The 8,810-nt window shown below is 51.6% G+C and overlaps 1 long non-coding RNA gene across 4 annotated transcripts; it reads left to right on the forward strand.

Annotated features, from left to right (window-relative positions):
- Positions 1 to 346: 346 nt before the first annotated feature.
- On the forward strand, positions 347 to 4,652 carry LOC124994760 (uncharacterized). Of its 4 annotated transcripts, none has more exons than XR_007110544.1 (4): positions 347 to 516; positions 1,647 to 1,820; positions 2,472 to 2,683; positions 2,818 to 4,652. It is a non-coding gene; the product is annotated as an uncharacterized LOC124994760 (long non-coding RNA). The 4 variants fall into 4 exon arrangements; XR_007110542.1 differs by lacking the exon at positions 347 to 516 and adding an exon at positions 547 to 1,058; XR_007110545.1 differs by lacking the exon at positions 347 to 516 and adding an exon at positions 547 to 1,058 and having other exon boundaries at positions 2,488 to 2,683.
- Positions 4,653 to 8,810: the final 4,158 nt, after the last annotated feature.

Genomic DNA, 8,810 nt, shown 5'->3' on the forward strand with positions numbered 1-8,810 from the left:
GATGCGATTGCTCACTCCACGGCTCCCTGAAAGCAACTTTTCACTCGCAGGCTTCTTAGGAGCCAGGTGTGCCTTCCAGAATACGCCTACCAGACCCCCGTTCTCAGTAGCCACTGCTTGTCCAGCGGCCCTTCTGACTTGTCCCACGACGGCGAGCAAGCCAAGACGTGGGTCTCCACCTGGTGCAAATCCAGGTACGCATTTCACTTGTATTTACAGGAAAAGCAAAAAACACAACAGAACCCCCACCTTCCTCCTCCCTTCCTTTGTTTCAAGACAAACAAGAGCAACTGGCACCCCCACCCCGCCCCCAACTAGTTGTGCCGCCGGTCCAGGCGCCCAGGAAAGGAAACCTGTTTCCCTCCGGCAGGGTTTCTGGTTTCCCGGCCAGGCTCCCTCCGCCCGGCGCTGCCCGCACCCAGCCCTCCCGGCTGCCTGGCCGGCATTCCAGGTAACCCGATCCCGGCGGCACGTGACCCGCCGCGGAGGCTGGCCTCACCCCGGAGCTGGGCACAGGTGAGCCCAGAGCAGTTTGGAACGGGAATTTTAAAGCCCAGATATTAAAAGGGTGCTCGCTTCTGCACCAGACAGCTACCACTTTGATCATCACAAATGAAAAGGCACGCTTGGCCCGGGGTTTTATGGCGAGAACCGAGCTGCGAGACAAAGGCGGCGCGGGCGCGGGAGGCTGGGCGGAGCGGGTTTTATGGAGCGCGGCGCAAGTCTGGGCCCGAGCTCTGCGGCGAGGCCAGCGCCGCTGCAGGCCGCCTGCGACGCCCGGCCGGCCTTGCGCGGGTCCCTGGCGCAGCCCCTCGCTCGCCCCTGGCAGCTTGCGGCTCTGATCCAGGGCACGGAAGCGGGCCACTTTGATAGACTTTAAAAAGTGCGGAGATCTGCTGCTTTCTCCCCCAAATGCAGGCCCCGCGGGGATTTCTTTGAGACCTGGAAGGAACATGCTGTCACATGTAACCTAATGAGCCCGGCCTCCTCTTCCCGCGCCCATTAATCAATCAGCCAGCACTTGTGAAGCGTCTAGGATGGCGTGTGTGCGTGGAGAGGTACGGCGTGGCCTCGCTCCCAGGCATTCGTGGTGGAGCTGGGGAGGTGGACACACGTGTCCGCCCCAGGAGCAAACCCTGCTTGCACACCTCTGCCGTGCCAGACTCCTCATTCACCCCATGGAGTAGGCACCGCACTATCTCCACTTTACAGGCGTTTTAGAGGGGCCACTTGCCCTAGGTCACAGTGTGTGGCTCTCAGGCTCCAGAGGAGCTGGCCTCAGCTATTAACGGTCCAGTGAGAGTGTGTGGGCAGTTGGCTTGGGCCTGACACCCTCTCCCCTCCTACCTTCCCCTCCCTGGACGGCAGGGACATCCCAGGCTTCCACTCAAGCCTGAGAACTTTCTTTAGGGGCCAGTGCCCTCTGGGACCTCACACAAATACAAGTTCTGTTTTTCCCCTTCCTCTGTCTTTCTGAACTCTACAGTCACACCTCAGTTACTCCTCCTTAGCAGGCGTTGATCTTATACATCTCCATTGTTCCATCCTGTGAGTTTATGGAATGAGAAAGAACCGACTTGATTGGGTTAAACACATGAAGTAGAACTCTGCGACCATGATCTCTTAAACCCCTCTGTCTTCAGCAGAATGTCCTCTCCGCCCTACCTGGGCAGCAGCTTCCTGCAACACAGTTGAGGAGAGTCAAGGTTCTCCTGTGCCCCAGAGCAGACCTGCGCTACAGGCAGCCTCAGCTCCGCTCGCCACAGTAGCCGGGAATTTCCTCCCTATGACTAAAGGAACAAGCAGGATGTGGCTCCCAGGTAAGCCGACACTGGGATGTTTTTTTATAGTGTGAAACACCAGACAATGGGGTTTTATGGGTGTCATGAGGAGACACATCATCTCACTTCTCTGGATGCTGGGTTAATTATGTCAGCTGCCGTGGTGTGAATCTGAATGGGAAATGTTCTGATGGAAAATTCCAGACTGATAGTCATGGATCCTGAGACACTGTTTTTATGTTGAATTCCTAGTTGGCCTGGTTGGCGGGAGCTGGGGAGTCCTGGAGGGTATTGTTTAGTGTGCACCCCTCTTCTCAGCTAGAAACATGGGTGTCTAACACCTTGCTACTTAGTTCTGCTTTTATTCAGCATCTCCGACTGCATCACTTATTAGAACAGAGTAGGTACGGGGAACGTGAGTTCTGGTTTTGAATTTGCTACTAACCAGCCTTGAGCCAGTTCCCACCCCTGTGAACTTCAGTTTCCTCACCTTGGAGGAAATAATAGCAGCATTTGGACCAGGCTGGTCGCTTTCAAATCAGAGGGTTTTTTTTTTTTTTTTTTTTTTTAAATCTTTAATATATTGGAGTTTTGTGTAAATGTTAGTTTAAACAACAGAAAGGGGGACTCATTGACAAAACCCTCCTGAAGCCCCTGCTCCAGAGATGTGCTGATCCTCTTCCTCATCAGCTCTGGTGCTCTGCAGGTCTCCTGGACACCACTGGTGATGCTGTGCCCTTTGGTGGCTGACTTGTGGGACACATGAGGAAAAGGAGTGGAAGAAGTAGTGGAAAGGAAGCCGTGGTGCTGAGCAGAGGAATCTGGACATGGATTCACTGGAATTGGGGAACCACCAATGATTCGTGAGAGCGAATTTTGTCAGTTAACCTTTCTATATAGCTGTGAGTAATGTTGACCTGAAACACAAGAGTCATTCCTTGTGTACGAGACTGTTCAGCAGTTCAGAGCTGCTACGTGAGCTGCCTGCAGTGGCGGGGACCTGGGCGTCTCTTATTTTTCTGCTTCTCTGTTCTAGGGAGGCAGGCATCCAGGGAGGTGGCCACTGGACGCCATCCGCCACAGCTCCACTGCGGGCAGGAGAAGGAGGGAGAGAATGGCAAGAGGGGCAACCTCCCCACTGGGACAGCCTCGTCAGACCCCTCCCACCACATCCTACCATCACCAGCCGGAACCGGGACTGGGTAGCTGTGTTCCGGCAGCAGCGTGACTAGCTGAAGCCAGGGTAGGGTTACCAAGAGAGAAGGGAATGTGCACTTGCGAGGCAGTGGGGTCGTGCATCAGCTGTGGACTACTTCATTTATTTGGTGGTAATAAGTGGGAAACTGTGGGCCTAAATTGATGTGACCATGGGCTGATGGATGGGGACATCCTGGGTTCGAAAGGAACTTCCATGGTGGGTCTGAGGAGATGGGATGGTGTAGAGATTTGGGAACCATGGGAAGGGGATGCTGGTGATGTCACTGACTAAAATGAGGAAGCTGAAGAAGGAGTTTAGGAAAGAAGGTCATGAATTAGGTTTCGGACCTGGTGAGTGTATCCAGCAAGTGACAGCAGACTGGAGTCGTGGTGGCAGGGACTGTGTTGCACAAGTGAAGGTTCAGTTCACTTATTTTATTTAATACTACCCTTCTGATGTCTCACATGCTTCTAGGGACTTCGTAAGGGACTCAGGGGACCACTGGTTATGATGCAGTAGGCGATAGGGTCACCTCTCCTCTGCTGGACTCAGGCTCCTCCGAGGTTCTTGCAGATCCCCAGAGTTAGGGCAAGGACAGGACTCTAAGCAAATGGCTTCTACCCAGAGCCCCAGAGTGCGCTGCTCCCTGGTGAGGTCGCAGGTGGAGAAACCCCACTCTCCAGTGCTAGCCGAGCGCTTCTCAGTTGCAGTTTCCTTTGTTCCCTTTTGGTCCAGTCTCAACCTGGCTCCCCCTTTTGAAATTTTTTGTTGTTGTTGTTGTAAAGGGACACAATCTCTTTATTTTGCTTATTTTTATGTGGTGCTGAGAATTGAACCCAGTGCATCACACATGCTAGGCAGGCATCTGCCACCAGCCACAACCTGGCCCCTTTTGGTCTGTGCTGTCTTGGGCCCATTGCTGAGTGGTGCAGACTAAGTGGGTGCTGCTGTGCACGCAGTAGGAGGGATGTAGCGTCATGTGCAGCCCCCGTGGGTCCAGGAGCAAAGCTTGCAATGGAAATGCATAAGGGAATGCCCTGCTCGTGGTGGGAGGTGGGGCCACGGCCAGGTTCAGAGCAGAGGTGGGAGACGGAGGGTTAGGACCAGGTCTGAGCGAGGCTGCAGGGGGGAGTCCCGTGCTGCCAGAGCACCTTGCCGAGGCTAAAGCAGCTCCCTAGAAGAGACCACCTGGTGAGATCATCCCGAGCCAAGGTCTCAGAAGAGACCTGAGCAGGAAGGGCAGGGGCGTGGTTTCCAGCAGCCTGTGTGATGTCGCCCTGGTTCTGCTGCCCAGCAGAGATCAGAGTCCTTTCCTGCAGAGGTGGGCAAGCGTCCTTCTGTTGTCTGGGCTGCCTGTGTGGCCCTGTGCAGCTCTTCAGGGTGTGATAGCGCTTCGGACTGCTGGTCTTCCATCTGTGGCCTTTCTCTCTCTCTCTGGAAGCTTTGGGGTCCGTCTCAATTTGGCATTGAATGCTTTCCTTTAATCCCCAGCTCTGTCAGCAGCGCTCAGGGGACTCTGCCTTCAGGTATGCGGGGTTTGCCCACGTGATTTCTTTGATGATTTCTGCCCTCAGACATTCTCTGTTCTCTTTCAGGAAACCCTCTGAGTACATGCTGGGTCTCTTAGGAATCATCAGTGTCAGCCCTTGACTTTTTATTCTGTGGATTTCAATATTGCCTTCTTTAAAAGATAAATAAAAAGTTTTAAAGTTGCCTTATCAAATGCAGTTTATTTGCATATTGTCACCAGGGGGACGGGCATGTCAGGTGAGTGGCGATGGGACTGGGAAGGCGTTTGGCCCTGGGACGTGGTCTAGTCCAGAGTTCTCTCGGTTGTCTCCTCCCTCGTAGCTGACTGTCGCCCGCACACCCCGCGTCTCCCCTGAGATTTGGCACAGCTGAGGCTTGGATTCTCCGTGGATTCTGCATGGGAGCGGAGGTGTCTGGGCCTCTGAGACTCAGACCCCAGTCCATGCTTCGGGTCCGTACGGTAGGTCAGAACTTGAAGATGGATGATTTCCAGCTGGATGACAGTCACTGTTGTTGGTTTATTTTAATACTGTGTACCGAGGTCCCCTCGTCAGAGGTAGCCATAGCTGCAGAGTTTACAGGCTGTCACTTCTCAGTGGTAGACAGCAGTTTTAGCCACGTGGCTCCTGGTGATTCAGATGTACGCCTCTAGGCAGATGGCTACCTACATGGTCTGAATAAAGCTGCTTTTCTCAAAGAAGGTGGGTTAATCTGAGTTTTAGAAAACTTTCACTTGACCATGACATCAGCTTAAGTTTTTAAATGCTTACAATACATGCATTCTCCTATATTGCATAGTTTTAGTAAAATGTGAGCATTTAATAGCACACACCAACATAATCCATTTCCACCAGCCTTTGTCTTCAGAGGGCCTGGGCTGCTCAGTGCTCCCAAGGCCTGGCCCTTGGCTCCCTGGGTCCTGACTCAGCGCACCCTTTGCAAGCCCTCCTCTCTGCTGACGCCACCCCTCCGAGCTGCCTCTCATTCTCCTCTGCTTCACCCTTCCTGACTGCTCTTCCTCTAGCTCTCTGTGTTCATAGATGTCCAGCTGCAGGATGACCTGGGTCCTGACTGGGACTATGGATCAGCACTGGTGGGGCTGCCCAGGAGGCAGACGCCTGGGCAGACCAGGGCTCCAGGGCCAGCACTGTCATTGCTGAGGTGCACCAAGCTCAGTTCCTGCCCCTGGTTTGCATCCGGACTCTCTGTTCATGTGCTCATACCCAGCTCTGACCTCAGCGTCTAATCTCTGTCTCTAGCTCTTCCCCGGGGAGTCCCCAGCATGCTGGGAGTGGCCACTTAGAGTTGCCACCTAATAGAAAGACATCCTCAAGAGTTAGGTTTTTTTTTTTTTTAAATCAGGCTGTTTTATAAATGAGGACACGGAGTCCAAGAGCAATATATAAAATGAGGTTCGCTTTGTCAGAGACGTAAGAAATGCATACTGAACACATGGGTGAGAGTGATTCACCCCGACACGCCCTGGTTTGTAGTCTTTTCTTACATCCACTAAAGCCACTGGGAAGGAGGACAGGGGAAGCAAGGGGTGAATCTGGGCAAGAGTTCTGCATTAACAATCAAAGTAGAAAGCCCGTGGGAACCTCTGTAGAATGCGCAGGGCCAGCCAGGAGTGCCCTAAAGTGAGACTGCCCAATAGCATTTTTTTTTTTTTTTTTCAAATCGTGTGGTGTTCTGTTGATTATTGCAGAACTGGGTCAGTCTGAGGTCAGGGAGGCAGGGAAGGGGAAGCTGTGGGCTTAGAGATGGAATAAACAGCTCTGTCAATCCATGTGAAATCTTTAGGGCTTGCAAAGACACACTTTAGAAGTTTTCTTTATAAAATAGTCAGAAGAGCAGATTGCAGCCCTGGTTGCGCTTTGCATATGAAACAACACAGATGTTGTAGGAAAAGAATCCATTATGAGAAAACAGTTAAAATAGTTGCACATTAAGAGAGTTAGGTCGCGGCTGGCCAGGTCTGGCTGGGATTGCAGTTGGCTTGAGAAAGGAAGGTTGGCGGCTGGAAATGGACTTTGTGCTGAGCTCCCCTCTCCTCCCCAGCTTCCTCCCCTTTGCAGGTTGCTGACAAATCCCTGGGGGTCGCTGCTTCCTCCCAGGAGCCTCCCTGCAGCTGGAGAGAGGCTTGGTTCTCCAGCTGACCTTTAGTTTTATCTGCCTCTTGGTGACCCCTTAGTTTTATAATGGGTCAGTTTACTTGCCTGTGCAAATTGAGTTTTCTTAGACATAGACCAGAGCTAGAAAGAGGCTAATGTTTCGATTGTTTGCTCTCAAGAAGGAGAAGCAGCCATGGGGAAGCTCATTCCATGACAGTGCTGTTGCTGGTGTATTTTAATACCTTGAAGTGAGGTCTGCTGGTCGTCAGAAGTAGAAATAGCTGTGGGTGGGGTTACAAGTCAATTACTTCTCCATTCCTGGGAGTTCTTAGAATTTGCTTAGCAACTGGCCTGACCAGCACTTTCCCCACAATTGCATCCCAACAGGTCTGCCCTCCAGAGGGGCTGATCAAGCAGTCTTCGAACTAAACAAGCACTCCGTGTAAGCGGTGCCTATCTTTTCCTCGACGGGACCTGTGCCTGTAACCCAGTCCAACAAAATGAGGGAGAACAAGCCAAAAAAAACCTTTTTAAGAAACAACACAGGCAGTAGGAAATCAGACTGGTCAGGGCTTGTTTTCCTGGCTCAGGGTCTCATTCCAACCTGCTGCAATCAGCTCTGGAGTGTCTAGAGGGACACCCTGGTGCGGGGCCCTGCGAGGAAAGGAGCTTTTACATTTCTGTTTGACTGGGCTCCTTGCCAAAGGCGAAGTTCAAAGTGCAGTTTCCAGTAATTTGCTGGGACTTCTCTGAGGGTTTGATGGGCCAGGTCAGAAGCCTGCAAACCCGAGTAATATTTCCTGATCTCTGTTGTTTCTTGAGAAGGAAGGTTGTGGGGCTGGGGGTTGACGCGGAGCTGATTGGGCCTCCCCTGTGTCTTGTCTCCCCTGCCCTTTCTCCTCCATCCCATCCAGGGCCTCCGGCAGCCTGGCCCTGGGACGGACTTGCACGGGGTCCCTCTCAGCACACGCTAGTTTCCGACCCATGCAGCCAGAAGGCTTCCTTTGATTTACTGCGTGTTAGCATTGTTTGGGCTGTAAAGTTGTCGAGTAATGGCAGTGTGTCCTTGTGTTCTCTTGTGTTCTCGTCTCTGTAGGATGAAAGTGAACGTGTTTATGACCCTCCCCTCACCACGTGGGCTGGATTAAAGGGCGTGAGGTCAGAGTTCCTCTCCTCCAGAAGGCGGACAGCAGATTCCCATCATCTCACCAGGCATCTCCCTGTCCCGCCAGCCTGTCCCTCAGGAGACCCAGGCCAGCTGGGAAGGGCTCTTGGTTGAGTGACGGGTAGGTTGTGGTGGAATCTCACTTCCGACAAGTGTTTGGTTTGCAGGAACCCGTGGTTTCTGCTGTGGAGACTCAGGAATGGTGCGGTATGGGCTTGGTGACAACTCATTAGCCACAGCGAAGCACGGGTTCGGGACCTTTTCTCTGGTCCCTGGATGGGTTGCCCTTAACCAGGGGAGGAACCAGCAGAACCTCGCGGGCAGCAGCCAGTCGCCATGGGACATCCTGATGTCCATGGAAACAAAACCCAGAAACATACCACAGGCCTCCAGGGCATGGAGTAGCTTATTCCAGTACCCTTCTACCCCCACAAAGTTTCTTCCACTTCTTTTCATTTGCTAATTTGCCTCTAAAAAGCCCAGGACTGCTGCTTTCCCTCCGCCCTGGAAACTGAATTAGAGCAATTTAGCATTACAACGTAATCTACTGCAATAAAGCAGTTTGGGGTCGATGGTGGTGATGGAGTGGATGAGGTGGGATAGGGGGCAGAGAATTTGCTGGAGTGGAATTTTCTGCATTTGTTTATGAAATGCTAGTATAAAGACTTGTTCTAAAACCTTATTTATTTATTTATTCCTTGCATGTGCTGTGCTACTGAGCTATGCCCCCAGCCTTGAACTCTTAATTTGTTTAAAAAGAAAACTTTATTTAAGTATTTTATTAGAGAATTGGTGTCACTTGAAACCATATAAATATGCACCTTTATGATGCCTAAACAATACATTAAAGTTTTTTTTTAAACAAAGGAGATTTTTGGTTGTCTAGGCTTATATTACCAAAACATGGTTTGTATCGTTTTTCATCTTTATTGAAATCTTTTTTAAAACTTACATGAATAAATTGATAATTTGTTTTCACAGTGTGATATTAAAAAAAAAGAGCCTCAGGGGGCACAGGCCTG

The sequence above is a fragment of the Sciurus carolinensis genome, chromosome 10 (assembly GCF_902686445.1).
Source record: "Sciurus carolinensis chromosome 10, mSciCar1.2, whole genome shotgun sequence".
Lineage (NCBI taxonomy): Eukaryota > Metazoa > Chordata > Mammalia > Rodentia > Sciuridae > Sciurus > Sciurus carolinensis.